The sequence below is a fragment of the Pan troglodytes genome, chromosome 8 (genome assembly GCF_028858775.2).
Source record: "Pan troglodytes isolate AG18354 chromosome 8, NHGRI_mPanTro3-v2.0_pri, whole genome shotgun sequence".
Taxonomy (NCBI): domain Eukaryota; kingdom Metazoa; phylum Chordata; class Mammalia; order Primates; family Hominidae; genus Pan; species Pan troglodytes.
The window spans coordinates 41,640,819-41,656,387 of NC_072406.2; the positions used below are offsets into that span (position 1 = coordinate 41,640,819).

General features: G+C 44.1%; 1 non-coding gene and 1 pseudogene across 1 annotated transcript; both read left to right on the forward strand.

Annotated features, from left to right (window-relative positions):
* LOC100611726 (EKC/KEOPS complex subunit TPRKB-like) overlaps positions 1-15,569 on the forward strand; it is a 30,758-nt pseudogene that overhangs the window by 8,621 nt on the left and 6,568 nt on the right.
* LOC112204686 (U4atac minor spliceosomal RNA) lies at positions 15,304-15,429 on the forward strand. Its single transcript, XR_002938354.1, has one exon. It is a non-coding gene; the product is annotated as a U4atac minor spliceosomal RNA (small nuclear RNA).

A 15,569-nucleotide genomic window follows, 5' to 3' on the forward strand; every position in this document is an offset into this window, starting at 1 on the left:
ACCACCATGCCTGGCTAATTTTTGTATTTTTATTAGAGACAGGATTTCACCATGTTGGCCAGGCTGCTCTTGAACTCCTGACTTCAGGTTATCTACCTGCCTCAGCCTCCCAAAGTTCTGGGATTACAGGGGTGAGCCACCACACCCAGCCATTAACACATTTTTAAGTGTATAGTACAGTATTATTTACTTGCATGTTTTTGTAAAACAGATATCCATAACTTTTTCATCTTGCATGACTAAGATGTTATGCCCATTAAGCAGCAACTTCCCATTTCCCCCTGCCATCAGCTCCTGGTAACTATTTTACTTTCTGCTTCTATGAGTTTGACTACTTTAGCTGCCTCATATAAGCGGAATTGTGCATGCAGTGTGTGTTGATTTGGGACTGGCCTATTGCATTTAGCATAATCTCCTCAAAGTTCATCCATGCATATGGCAGAAATTTTCTTCCTCCTCCTTCTTCTTCTTCTTTTGAGATGGAGTCTCCCCTGTTGCCCAGGCTGGAGTGCAGTGGTGCCGTTTTGGCTCACCGCAACCTCTGTCTCCCGGGTTCAAGCGGTTCTCCTGCCTCAGCCTCCTGAATAGCTGGGATCACAGGCGCCCACCACCACACCCAGCTAATTTTTGTATTTTCAGTAGAGACAGAGTTTCACCATGTTGGCAAGCTGGCCTTGAACTCCTGGACTCAAGTGAACCACCCACCTAGGCCTTCCAAAGTGCTAGGATTGCAGGTGTGAGCCACTGCACCTGGCCTTCCTTCTTTTTTAAGGCAAAGTAACATCCCATTGTACATATATTACCACAATTTATTTATCCATTCATCCCTTGAAGGACATTTAGGTTGTTTCCAATTCTTGGCTATAGGGAATAATGCTGCAATGACCAGGGGAGTACAAGTATCTCTTTGAGACTCTGCTTTCAATTCTTTTAGAATAGCTGGAAACAAGATTGCTGGATCATATGGTGGTTCTAGTTTTAAGCTTTTGAGAAACCTCCATACTATTTTCCATAACAGCTGCACCATCTTACATTCCAACCAATAGTCCACAAGGGTTCCCACTTCTCTACATCTTGTCAGCATTTGTTGTTTTCTGTTGTTGTTTTTTAACATATATAATGACCATCTAAACAGCGGTGAGGTGGTATCTCTTCACGGTTTTGTTTTGCACTTCCCTGATCATTAGTGATGTGGAGCATTGCTATAGTTTGGATATAGTTGCTTGGCACCTCCAAATCTCATGTTGAAACTGGATTTCCAGTGTCAGAGTTGGGGCCTAATGGAAGGTGTTTGGGTCATGGGGGTCGATCCCTCCCTATGAGGGGGTCGGGGGGAGGCTGGTGAATTCTCAGTCTATTTGTTCCCGTGAGAGCTGGTTGTTAAAGAGAGTGTGGCACCTCCTTTGGCTCTCTCTGGCTTCCTTTCTCACCATGTGATCTCTGCACATGCTGATGGGGCTTTGCCTTCCAGCATCAGAGCTCAGAGGAGAAGTGGACAAACTCCCAGCCCCATAGAATTGGGGTCCTGGGTCTCTCATTGACTAGAGTTGCAGTCATGTCATTTAACCTTCTGAGTTTCAGTTTTCTCATTTGTAAAATGCAGATGGCAATATTTCCCTATAAAGCTTGCATGGTTGGTTGTGAGAATCAAATGAGAGAATGTATGCGAAAGTGTTCGAAGAGATATGTGATTGTTGTTGCTATCGTTATTGGTAACAAGTGCTTCACTCCATCCATTTAGTACAGGGACGCTGGATGTTCACAGAGGTGACCCCAGGGAGAGGCAACTGCCACACAGATCAGCAATAAGGGAGGGGAGGGCTCTGGGAGATGCGCAGATGGCCCCCATTCTCAAGCAACTTATGGTCTAGCTCAGTCATCAGAAGATCATACCTATTTTCATTACAGTCTTAGTGTTATAAATATTTGCTAAAAATTATTGGTTAATATATTATGTATTTTTCTAATTTATTTTTTGAGCTGGAGTCTCTCTCTGTTGCCCAGGCTGGAATGCAGTGGGGTGATCTCAGCTCACTGCAGTCTCTGCCTCCTGGGTTCAAGCAATTCCCCTGCCTCAGCCTCCTGAGTAGCTGGGATTACAGGACTACAGGCATGCGCCACCATGCCTGGCTAATTTTTGTATTTTTAGTAGAGATGGAGTATTACCATGTTGGCCAGGCTAGTCTCGAGCTCTGGACCTCAGGTGATCCACCTGCCTCAGCCTCCCAAAGTGCTGGGATTACAGGCATGAGCCACTGTGCCCCGCCAACATATTATGTATTAAATAGCTCCGTTAACCAGAATCATTGGTCTCTTCCCAATTATACCAATTCTGAAAGAGCCTACTGTCTTGCTGTTTTCACTATTTGCTTATTAAAATACAACTCTTCCCTACTTCCTACTAAAAATCTTGGAAGAGGTGTTTCTCCATCACTGTCTCGCACCAGGAAGAGTGAAGTGATCCAGGAATCACAGGGGTTGTTCAAGAGGCCGAGTCACCAACAAAGCCAGTCATGCAGGTGGTTACGTAGGAGGCAGCCCCACAGAGCCCCATAAACTCAGAAACACTGAGGTCGGTCTGTCCCACACTTAGGAAGCCCTTGCCATCAAGGAAGGGGAGAGCCACACTCAGCTTTTAAGTAAGGAAGCCCCTATATGCTTATAAAAAAGAAAAAGATGGGAGGGAAGTTGAAGGGCAGATTAAAAAATGAGAAGATAGGGGCCAGGCACTGTAGCTCACACCTGTAATTCCAGCACTTTGGGAGGCCGAGGCAGGTGGATCACTTGGGGTCAGGAGTTTGAGACCAGCCTGGCCGACATTGTGAAACCCGTCTCTACTAAAAATACAAAAATTAGCTGGGCATGGTGGCACATGCCTGTAATCCCAGCTACTCAGGAGGCTGAGGTAGAATTGCTTGAACGCAGGAGGTGGAGATTGCAGTGAGCCAAGATCATGCCATTGCACTCCAGCCTGGGCAACAAGAGCGAATCTCTGTCTCAAAAAAAAAAAAAAAAAAAAAGAGAGAAGATAGGAAGAAAATCAATGTCTGCATTCAGCTCCTTCTCCCCTCTCCCCTCTCTGCTCCTTTTTGTCTCATTTAGCCTCCGCACCTACCTCTTTCTTCTTCTACTAACACGCTCCTACTCACTGGAAGGTGGAAACTCAAGCAATTAACATTAACACATGAATAAATGACAGATGTTTTTATAACCCAAATTTATAGAACGTGCTGGGGAACTATCTTGAACTCAAGGCTTTGCGCTTCTTCCTTTTTCCAGGAAGCAGCCCTTCTTGGGCTTCTTACCTCCAGCTGTTCTGCCAAGAAGTAAAATCAGTATTTAGGCTGTATGCAGTGGCTCACACCTGTAATTCTAGCACTTTGGGAGGCCGAGGCGGTTGCATCACTTGAGCCCAGGAATTCGAAACCAGCCTGCACTGCATGGCGAGACCCCGTCTCTTCAAAAAAAATACGAATATTAGCCAGGTGTGGTGATGTGTGCCTGTAGTCCCAGCTACTCATGAGGCTGAGGTGGGAAAACGAGGATGTAGTGAGCTGTGATTGTGCCACTGCACTTCAGTCTGGGCAACAGAGCAAAATCTTGTCTCAATAATAGTAATAATTAATAAATAAAAAGGAAATAAGTATTTGGAAGTAAAATAAGCTGGAAGGAGAGCCCTTTATTGAGCCCAGGGTGCTCCCAGAGGGAGTTTGGGTGCAGAACTGGGGGGCCCTCCCTTTACTTCCTGGCTGTGGGGGTGGAGGGTGAGTCCTGCTGCATTCAGCCTACTTGCTGTGAAGTTTGGTGGGTGAAGGATCCTTAGCCATGGGTTGGAGTGCCAAGCAGGTAAAGTCTCTCCTCGTCAACACCCAACTCCTCTCCTCCTGCAGAATGGCAGGGCCCAAGGGTAGGTGGATGAAACTGGCAGAGAGAGGAAGGCTGCCCGTGTGCTCCATCCCTCCTGCCTTGTCTCCTGGAGCCCCTTCCAGGCCCTGCCTTGTGCGTCTGGAGTCTCCACATTGAACCCGAGGTGGTGGCCCTAAGGCTGCCACTGCAGTTGGGGAAGAGCCCTGTCTTGTGAGTAGAAGAAGCACACTCTGAGATGAACATGGTACAGGAAGTTCTTCTCACAAAAGTTAAGGTCTGGGCATTTATTCTTGGCAGAGGAGGCAGAGGCAGCTACTGAAGCTGTCTTGTCCCATCCAGTGTGCCAAGGAGTGACACAGATGGGATCAGTGCTGTTTGCCACATGTAGGGTCCCTGCCTTTCAAGCCCTGCCACAAGCTCCTCTTCTTAATGCTCGGCAAAAGCAGAGTTACCAAGGGAGGTGACATGGAGGAAGGAACAGCAGCACACAGCCTAGGCTCAGAACTGCTAGGGAACTGACTGCGAGCTGAGGGCTGCCAGTTTGCTGTCTTGGTCAGGCCCTCAGCAGACTGAGCATTCAGGGCTGACCTTGGCAAAAAGGGAGCAGTACCCAGAGATGGAAGAGAGGTCATGGGACAGCCACATTGGTGACTAATCTTGGGAAAGGAACTCGAGTGATTAATGTCATTAATACGGCTAGTCCATGTCATAAATGGTCCTCAAATACACGAAGGATTGGCTGGGTGCACTGGCTCATGCCTGTAATCCCAGCACTTTGGGAGGCCAAGGTAGGAGGATCACTCAAGGCCAGGAGTTCAAGACCAGCCTGGGAAACATAGAAAGACTCCATCTCTACCAAAAAATAAAAATAAAAATTAGCTGGATGTGGTGGTGCACATCTGTAGTCCCAGCTATTAGGGAGGCTGAGGTGGGAGGATCACTTGAGCCTGGGAGGTAGAGGCTGCAGTGAGCCACGGTTGTGACACTGCCCTCCAGCCTGGAGGACAGAAGAAGACCCCCATCTTGAAAAAAAAAATACACAAAGGGGTATCATGGGAAGAATGGGAGTCAACTGTCTGTCTCGGCTAAGGTTGATCCAACGGGAAATTTTTTTTTTTTTTGAGATGGAGTCTTGCTCTGTCTCCCAGGCTGGAGTGCAGTGGTGCCATCTTGGCTCACGGCAACCTCCACCTCCCAGGTTCAAGCAATTCTCCTGCCTCAGCCTCCCAAGTAACTGGGATTACAGGAGTGCACCACAATGTCCACCTAATTTTTGCCTATTTGTAGAGACAGTTTCTCCATGTTGCCCAGGCTGGTCTCGAACTCATGGCCTCAAGTGATCTGCCTGCCTCAGCCTCCCAAAGTGCTAGGATTACAGGTGTGAGCCACTGTGCCCAGCCGGGAAATGAAATTTTCAAACTTTGTAAAATGTATGGGTTTGACAAAGGGAAGACTTCCCAGGTAGTGGGAGTCACTAAGCCCGAGGGAACGCAGAGGGAATTGGGGCCTTCTTGACACAGCCTCAAGGCTGGTCCTGGTTTGAGTGTGGGCTGTTGAAGGGAGGAGCTTCTCTCTAGCCTGGGGGAGGGGAGTGTCTGTGGTCTGAGTTAACCAAGAAATGGGTTCAGGGAACAGAAGAACGTGGAAACCAACAGGCAGCTGCGAAATGAGAGTTCTGGTGTGTGAGGTGGCAAAATGAGTTTCAACACTGACACCTGTCAATCAAGAGAGAAGTGAGAGATACTTCTCTTGCCATGCTACTGTGATTATAAACTATTCATGCCTTGGCAAATGACTTTTACTGGTGAAACTTAAGCAGAACTCTTGTTGAGCATCCCCACCGCCTTTTTATAGCAAAAATAAAATAAAATAAAATAAATAAAAGAGGCTCAGAGGTACCATGACAGAGGTTTGGAGGTACCTGAGCAAATACCAGCTCAGGCCTCAGTCAGGAAGTTCTTACACTGGCAGACCTTCCATTGACATCGGATGACGTCCACTCGGGTGAAGCTACAGAATCAGGTCTTGGGAGGGTTTATTTATCTAGAAAACTGAATCAGAGTTGGACTGAAAAGCAGAAGACTGTGACGTATCTACACGGGAGCAGGGAAAAAAAAATATCTTTCCAGTTTTCAGAACCTTATCGGGGCATCTCCTCATGTAGTTTATTTAGAATGGTGATGTTTAAAGTGCTTGGACTTTGCAGAAACCTACTGTATTTTATGGCCTTTGATCACTGATCTTTCGTAAATCTGTACCACAGCCAGCCTGCTCCTTTCTCCTTCCGCTCTGAGGCCTCCTGTAACAGAGGGTGTGTACCTGAAGAAGCTTTGGCTTTGCAGAGCTCCAGGCGTTCAGTGAGAACTTCTCCCTGGTTGAGGCAGGATTAAAAGGTCAGGAATATTCAAAATATAGACTAGGGTGAGCTATGCTGGACATCTAGATTCTAAGCATGGCTTCAGCTGTATTTCACTTTTTTTGTTTTTTTTTTTTTTAGAGTTAGTATCTTGCTCTATCACCCAGGCTGAAGCATAGCAGTGTAATAATAGCTCACTGCAGCCTCAAACTCCTGGGCTCAAGTGAGCCTCCCCACTCAGCCTCCCGAGTAGCTAAGACTACAGGCACACCTGGCTAATTTTTTTTTTTTTTTTTTTTTTTTTTGATACGGAGTCTGGCTCTGTCGCCCAGGTTGGAGTGCAGTGGCGCGATCTTGGCTCACTGCAAGCTCCACCTCCTGGGTTCATGCCATTCTCCTGCCTCAGCCTCCTGAGTAGCTGGGACTACAGGCACCCGCCACCATGCCCGGCTAATTTTTTGTATTTTTAGTAGAGACAGTGTTTCACCATGTTAGCCAGGATGGTCTCGATCTCCTGACCTCGTGATCCACCCGCCTGGGCCTCCCAGAGTGCTGGGATTACAGGAGTGAGCCACCGTACCCGGCCACACCTGGCTAATTTTTTTTTTTTCTTATTTTTTGTAGAGACAGTATCTCACTATGTTGCCCAGACTAGTCTTGGAACTCCTGGCTTCAAGCAATCCTCCAACCTCAACCTCCCAAATTGCTGGGATTACAGACATGAAACACTGCCTGGCTTATTTTGATTATCATTTAGTTGGTAAAAATCTTTTCTAATTTCTCTGATAATTTTTTCTTTTGACCCATAGATTTTTCAGAAGTGTGTGTTATTTATTTTTTGTTGTTGTTGTTTTGTTTTTGAGATGGAGTCAAGCTCTTGTTGCCCAGGCTGGAGTGCAATGGTGTGATCTCAGCTCACCACAACCTCCGCCTCCCGGGTTCAAGTGATTCTCCCGCCTCAGCCTCCCGAGTAGCTGGGATTACAGGCATGCGCAACCATGTCCGGCTAATTTTGTATTTAGTAGAGATAGGGTTTCTCCATGTTGGTCAGGCTGGTCTTGAACTCCCGACCTCAGGTGATCCACCCACCTTGGCCTCCCAAAGTGCTGGGATTGCAGGCGTGAGCCACCGCACCCAACCTGTGTTTAATTTTCAAATATTTGAGGCTTTCCTAATTATTTTACTGTTTTTAATTTCTGATTTAATTCCATTATAGTCAGAGAATATACTTTGCATAATTTCAATATTTTAAAATTTATTGAGGCTTTTTTTATAACCCAGCATATATATATATATAGTCTATCCTGGTAAGTATCATATATACTTGAAAATAATCTGTATTCTGTTCTTGTTAGATATAGTGTTCTAGGAAGGTAGTCAATGGTGTTCAGAACTTCTAAGTATTATTTATTTCTTTATAAAGATGGGATCTCGCTAAGTTGCCCAGGATGGTTTCAAACTGCTGGCCTCAAGCAATCCTCCTGTGTAGCTGGGATTACAGGCATGAGCCACCATGCGTGGTTTTTCTGTGTATTTTCTATTCTTTACCTAGTTGTTCTGTTAATTGCTGAAAGAGAGATATTAAAACCTCTATAATTGTGAAAATGCCTCTCTTCTCTTTAATTGTATCGATATTTGCTTCATGTGTTTCAAACACCTATTATTAGATATACATATGCAAACATATACAAACCATATACAAACATATGGTTATGTCTTCCTGATGAATGGACAATGTTAAAATTTAGTTTATTTTTTAAATTGGCAAATAATAATTGCACATACCTATGGGGTACATAGTGATATTTTGATACATACAATTTATAGTGATCAGATCAGGGCAATTAGCATATCCATCTTCACAAACATTTATCATTCCTTTGTGATGGGAACATTCAATATTTTCCATCTAGCTATTTGAAACTATGTAATATTAATATATTATTGTTAACTCTAGTCATCCTGTAGTGCTATAGAACACTAGAATTTATTCCTCCTTCTTAGTGTAATTTTGTATCCTTTAACAAATCTCCCTATCCCTCTCTTTCCCCTATCCTTCCCAGTTTCTAGTAGGCTCTGTTCTACTTTTTACTTCTATGTGATCAACTTTTATTAGCTTCTACCTATAGGTGAGAACATGCAGTGTTTAACTTTCTGTTCCTGGATTATTTCACTTAACATAGTGTCTTCTAGTTCTTTCGAGGTTGCCTCAAATGACAAAATTTAATTTTTTTATGGCTGAATTGTATTCCATGGTGTATAAATACCACAGTTTCTTTATCCATTTATCTGGTGTTGGACACTTAGGTTGATTCCGTATCTTGACTATTGTGAATAGTACTGCAGTAAATATGGGATACAGGTGTCTCTTCGATATAATGATTTCCTTGTCTTTGGATAAATTTCCAGTAGTAGGATTGCTGGATCATATGGTAGTTCCATTTGTAGCTACAAATGGAAGGCCCTTTTTGAAGGACCTTCATACCACTCACCATAGTAGCTGTACTAGTTTGCTTTCCCACCAACAATGTGTAAGAATTTCCTTTTCTCTACACCCTCGCCAGCATTTGTTACTTTTTGTCATTTTAATAATAGTCCTCCTAACTGGAGTGAGATGATATCTCATGGTGGTTTTGATTTGCATTTCCCTGATAGTGATGCTGAGCATTTTTTTCATATCTTTGTTGACCATTTGTATGTCTTCTTTTAAGAAATGTCTGTTCAGATAATTTGCCCATTTTTTAATCAGATTTTTTTTTTTTTTGAGGTGGTATCTCACTCTGTCGCCGAGGCTGGAAAGCAATGGTGCAATCTTGGCTCACTGCAAGCTCCGCTCCTGGGTTCAAGTGATTCTCCTGCCTCAGCCTCCCGAGTAGCTGGGATTACAGGCATGCGCCACCATACCCAGCTAACTTTGTATTTTTAGTAGAGATGGGGTTTCACCAAGTTGCCTAGGCTGGTCTCAAACTCCTGATCTCAGGTGAGGCGCCCACCTCAGCCTCCCAAAGTGCTGGGATTATAGGCGTGAGCCACCGCGCCTGACCTCAGATTATTTTTTGCTGTTGAGATGTTAGAATTTCTTGTATATTCTGGATATTAATCACCTGTTGGATAAATCATTTGCAAATATTTTTCCCATTCTGTAGGCTGTTTTTTCACTCTGTTAATTGCTTCCCTTGCTGTGCAGAAGCTTTCTAGTTTGATATATCCCATTTGTTTATTTTTGTTTTTGTTGCCTGTGTTTTTGGAGGTCTTATTCATAAAATGTATTCCTGACCAATGTCCTGGAGGATTTTCCCTATGCTTTCTTCTAGTATTTTTATTGTTTCAGATCTTATACTTAGGTCTCTGATCCATTATTTTTATTTTTATTTTTATTTTTTTATGCTCCCCTCCCACCAGCTTTGATCCATTTTGAGTTGAATTTTATATAGGGTGAGAGGTGGTGGTCTGGTTTTATTCTTCTGCATATAAATATTCAGTTTTCTCAGCACCATTAATTGAACAGACTGTCCTTTCCCCAATGAGTGTTCTTCGCACTTTTGCCAAAAATTAGTTGCCTGTAGATATGCAGATTAATTTCTGAGTTCTCTATTTTGTTATATTGGTCTAAGTGTCTGCTTTTATGCTCATGCCATGCTGTTTGGGTTACTACAGCTTTGTAGTATATTTTGAGGTCTGGCAGTGTTCTGACTCCAGCTTCGTTCTTTTTGCTAGGATTGCTTCAGGGTCTTTTGTGGTTCCACACAAATAATAGGATTTTTTCTTCCTATTTCTGTGAAGAATGTCATTGGTATTTTGATAGAGATTGCATTAAATCTGTAAATTGCTTTAGGTAGTATTGTCATTTTAACAATATTAATTATTTCCATCCATGAGCATGGGGTGTTTTTCCATTTGTTTGTATCCTCGGCAATTTCTCTCACCAGTGTTTTGTAGTATTCCTTGTAGGGGTGTTTCACCTCCTTGGTTAAATTTATTCCTAGATACTTTCCTGTAGCTATTGGAAATAGAATTGCCTTCTTGATTTTTTCCTTCAGCTAGTTCATTGTTTGTGCATAGAAATGCCACTGATTTGCCGGGCGCGGTGGTTCACGCCTGTAATCCCAGCACTTTGGGAGGCCAAGGTGGGTGGATCACGAGGTCAGGAGATCAAGACCATCCTGGCTAACACAGTGAAACCCCGTCTCTACTAAAAATACAAAAAAAATTAGCTGGGCATGGTGGCGGGTGCCTGTAGTCCCAGCTACGTGGGAGGCTGAGGCAGGAGAATGGCCTGAACCCAGGAGGCAGAGGTTGCAGTGAGCCGAGATCACACCACTGCACTCCAGGCTGGGTGACAGAGCGAGACTCCATCTCAAAAAAAAAAGAAAAAAAGAAAGAAATGCCACGGATTTTTGCATAAAAATTTTGTATCCTGCAATTTTACTGAATTTATCAATTCAAATGGCTTTTTTGGTAGAGTATTTAGGTTTTTCTACATATAAGAACATGTCATCTGCAAAAAGGGACAGTGTTACTTCCTACTTTCCTATATGGATGCCCTTTGTTCCTTTCTCTTGCTTAGTTGCTATGGCTAGAACTTCTATTAATAATACTGTATTGAATAAGAGTGATGAGAGTGGGTATACTTGTCTTGTTCCAGTTTTTAGAGGAAAAGCTTTCAGTTTTTCCCCATTCAGTAAAATATTAGCTGTGGAACAATTTTAATTATAATTAAATGTCCCTCTTCATCTCTGGAAATATGTTTTTCTTGAAGTCCATTTTATCTGGCCTTAATACAGCCACTCAAACCCTGTTATGCTTACTGTTCGCATGGTACATCTTTTTCCACTTGCTTTTAGCCTATCTGTGTGTTTCTATACTTAAACTGCATTTCTTCTAGAAAAAAATAGAGTAGGCCGGGTGTGGTGGCTCACTCCTGTAATCCCAGCACTTTGGGAGGCCGAGGCGGGCGGATCATGAGGTCAGGAGATCAAGACCATCCTGGCTAACATGGTGAAACCCCATCTTTACTAAAAATACAAAAAAATTAGCTAGGTGTGGTGGTGGGTGCCTGTAGTCCCAGCTACTCGGGAGGCTGAGGTAGGAGAATGGTGTGAACCCGGGAGGTGGAGCTTGCAGTGAGCCGAGATTGTGCCACTGCACTCCAGCCTGGGCAACAGAGCGAGACTCCATCTCAAAAAAAAAAAAAAAAAAAAAGAAGAAAGGAAAAAATAGAGTAAGTTTCCATTCTGACAATCTCTGCGTTTTAATTGTAGTGTTTAGTTCATTCATCTTTAATATAATTATTGATATGTCTGGGTTTGGATCTTCCATTTGGTTAGTTTTCTCGTTTTTTTTCCTCTATTCCTCTTTTCCTGCCCCTCTCCTTTTAATGTTATTGCCATGTCTCATGTATAACACCCAGATTTGTATCTCCAGCCTGAGTCTCTCCCCTGAACTCCAGACTCCTGCATTCAATTGCTTACTCAGCATCTGTGTTTGGATATCTACTAGGCACTTCAAACTTAACACACAAAACTTGAACTCCTGACAGTCCTCTCCCAACTCTTCTCCCAATGGTATCCATCTAAGTCAATGACAACTCCATCCTTCTAGTTCTTCTGGCCAAACTTGGAGTCATACTCAACTCTTCTCTTTCTTTTACTCCCCAGATTCAGTACATGCATATCCTGTCAGCATTATCTTCAAAATATTTACAGAGTCTACCACTTCTCACCACCTCCACCTCTACCACCCCAGACCAAGCTTCATCATCTTCTACCTGGGATACAGCAATCATCTTCTACTGGTCTCCCTGCAGTCTATGCTCAACATAGCAGCCAGAGGGATGCTATTAAAATCTAAATTAAGTCACATCCCTGCTCTGTTAAAATCTTGCAATCATCCCCAATGTTACTCAGAATAAGAGCCACGTCCCAATATTTTTTTGCCGTCTTCTATACTTTCCCTTGCTCACTTCATTGTAGCCACCTTGGCTTCCTTACTGTTTCCCTAACTCAGTGTTTTCCCATCTTTTAAAATTATCACTCTTGTCAGGGGCAAGAAATTTTAATGCCATGGATATATGATGTATGGTTATCTACTGAATCTATATCTGTGCTATGTACATTAAAAGAGTAAGCTGGCCGGGCGTGGTGGCTCACGCCTGTAATCCCAGCACTTTGGGAGGCCGAGGCAGGCCGATCACGAGGTCAGGAGATCGAGACCATCCTGGCTAACACGGTGAAACCCTGTCTCTCCTAAACATACAAAAAAATAGCCGGGCGTGGCATTGGGCCCCTGTAGTCCCAGCTGCTGGGGAGGCTGAGGCATGAGAATGGCGTGAACCCAGGAGGCGGAGGTTGCAGTGAGCCGAGATCGCACCACTGCACTCCAGCCTGGGCTACAGAGCGAGACTCCGTCTCAAAAAAAAAAAGAAAAAAGAAAAAAAGAAAAGAGTAAGTTTTGGTAGAATGTGGTGTCTCATGCCTATATGCCTATTATCCCAGTACTTTGGGAGGCTGAGGCAGGCGGATCACTTGAGGTCAGGAGTTGCAGACCAGCCTGGCCAACATGGTGAAACCCCATCTCTACCAAAAATACAAAAATTAGCTGGGTGTGGTGGCATGTGCTTGTGGTCCCAGCTATTCGGGTGGCTGAGGCACGAGAATCGCTTGAACCGGGAGGCAGAGGTTGCAGTGAGCCGAAATGACGCCACTGCACTCCAGCCTGGGCAACAGAGTGAGACATTGTCTAAAAAAAAAAAAGGCCTGGCATGGTGGCTCATCCCTGTAATCCCAGCACTTTGGGAGGCCAAGGCGCAAGGACCACGAGGTCAGGAGATAGAGACCATCCTGGCTAACACAGTGAAACCCCGTCTCTACTAAAAATACAAAAAATCAGCCGGGCGTGATGGCATGTGCCTGTAATCCCAGCTACTCGGGAGGCTGAGGCAGGAGAATCGCTTGAACCCGGGAGGCAGAGCTTGCAGTGAGCCGATATCGCGCCACTGCACTCCAGCCTGGGCAACAGAGTGAGACTCCCTTTTGGGGGCGGTGGGGGGAAAAGAGTAAGTTTTTCTTCATCTTCCAAGAATGAATTTTCACTCCCTCAGGATGCTGTCTGCCCCGTTGAGAATGCATGCTTTCTCTGAGCATAATTCTACCACAGGGCGTTTACACTTACTGTACCCTCTGTGCAGAAAACTTCCTCCTTATAGCTGGACAACCCGCTCTCTTACTTCCTTGCGGTCTTACTAAAATGGTCACTTTATCAGAGAGGCATCACCTGGTCACTCTGTTTTAACTCACTCGGGACCCCCCATCCCCTTTCCTAGCACTATTCTCTATTGGACCTATTACCATCTGTAACCTCTATATGTTACTTGTCCATTGTGTGTCTCCCTCTGTGACAATGTAAGTTCCATTAGATATTTGTATTCACGGATGTATCCTAGCATCTAGTCCAGGTCCTGGCACATGGTTCATGCACTATTTTTTTTTTTTTTTTTTTTTTTTTTGAGACAGAGTTTCGCTCTTGTTGCCCAGGCTGGAGTGCAATGGTGTGATCTCAGCTCACTGCAACATCTGCTCCCTGGCTTCAAGCAATTCTCCTGCCTCAGCCTCCCAAGTAGCTGGGATTACAGATGTGCACCACCACGTCCAGCTAATTTTTTTGGTATTTTTAGTAGAGATGGGGTTTCTCCATGTTGATCAGGCTGGTCTCCAACTCCCAACCTCAAGTGATCCATCCACCTCAGCCTCTGAAAATGCTGGGATTACAGGCGTGAGCCACCGCACCCAGCCAGTTCATGCACTATTAATATTTGTTGAGTGCATGCATGCCACTCTCACTTGTGCTTTCCTGCTTTCACTCTCTCTCTTTTTAAATCTCCTGTTCTTGCTTTAAGGTCCAAGTCAAGTACCAGCTTCTCCCTGGTCCCTTTCCTGGTTTTATGTGTTCAAGAATATTGTAAAGTTCAGGCTGAGCGCAGTGGCTCACACCTGTAATCCCAGCACTTTGGGAGGCAGAGGCAGGTGGGTCACTTGAGGTCAGGAGTTCAAGACCAGCCTGGCCAATATGGTGAAACCCTGTCTCTACTAAAAATACAAAAATTAGCTGGGTCTGGTGGCACATGCCTGTAATCCCAGCTACTCGGGAAGCTGAGGCAGGAGAATTGCTTGAAACTGGGAGGCGGAGGTTTCAGTGAGACAAGATTGCTCCACTGCACTCCAGCCTGGGCAACAAGAGCGAAACTCCATCTCAAAAAAATAAAAATAAAAATTGTAAAGTTCTTATGCTCTATACTCCTGGCAGGAGTTATAAAATTAATATTAATCATTGAAGAATAAACCTTGTTTCTCCTTGGCCTGATCTGCCTCAAAACTATTCAGAAACTTCCTTATGCACTCACTATTGACACCACCTTTTAGCTTGCAGACACTCTTGGTTAGTCCTGAAACTGCGTATGTTGATATGCCATTGCAAAACCAAGGGGCTTCTGAATTGATTGTGTGGGCACCAGAAAGGAGAGAAAATCATTTAGCATGCAGGCTTGTTAACACTGTTTAGGTATGCTTTGGGTAGATTCAATTGGCCTTGTGCTACTGGAAATAAAGAATAAATATATATTTTTGCTAGTTTTTATTGCATTAGATCATGTTGTTTTAACCCAAGAACCTCAGGAAGTGCAGAGTAAATTGAAACACTCAATCAAATAAAATAAGTATGCTTAAACTGAGTTATAGTTGGTTGTGCCACAAGCGCTAAAGTTCAAGTTGACATTTCAGCCTGAGCTCATAAAGTTATTAGTGGGGAACCCATAGCAGGGAGAGGAACAGAGAGTGTATCAGACTTCAACATGTATGTTGTGACTCTTGTTACTTTAGAAGAAAATGAACCTCACTATGTAATAACCTAACTGTGTTGTGTTTATTCATTTTCTTTCTTTTTTAATTTTTATGTGTTTATTCATTTTCTTCTAAGTTCAAAGGTCATTTCTGGGTAGGAGAGCAAATGTCCTTATATTTTTTCCAAATAGACCATTTGCTTGGTGGGCCTCACCCCAGTGGAATGGAAGTACATTGGCAGCAACCACCATCCTTTACTTGGGGCTGCGTTACTATCCAATGAGCGCACAGCGAGGGTGGAACTGCAAGCGTCTACACAACACACCTGCATCAACTACAGCTTTGCTTTATCTTCGTGCAATTTTTGAAAAAAAGAAAAAAAGCAAAAACCAAAAGTAGTGCATTAGGGGCAATTCCTCCCCCTGCCTCCTCTCTCCGGTGCTGATGGGCTGAGTGTGGGGAAAGGCGGCTCCCTAGTATGGGCGGGCGCTCTGTAGCCTAGTGGCCTCTCA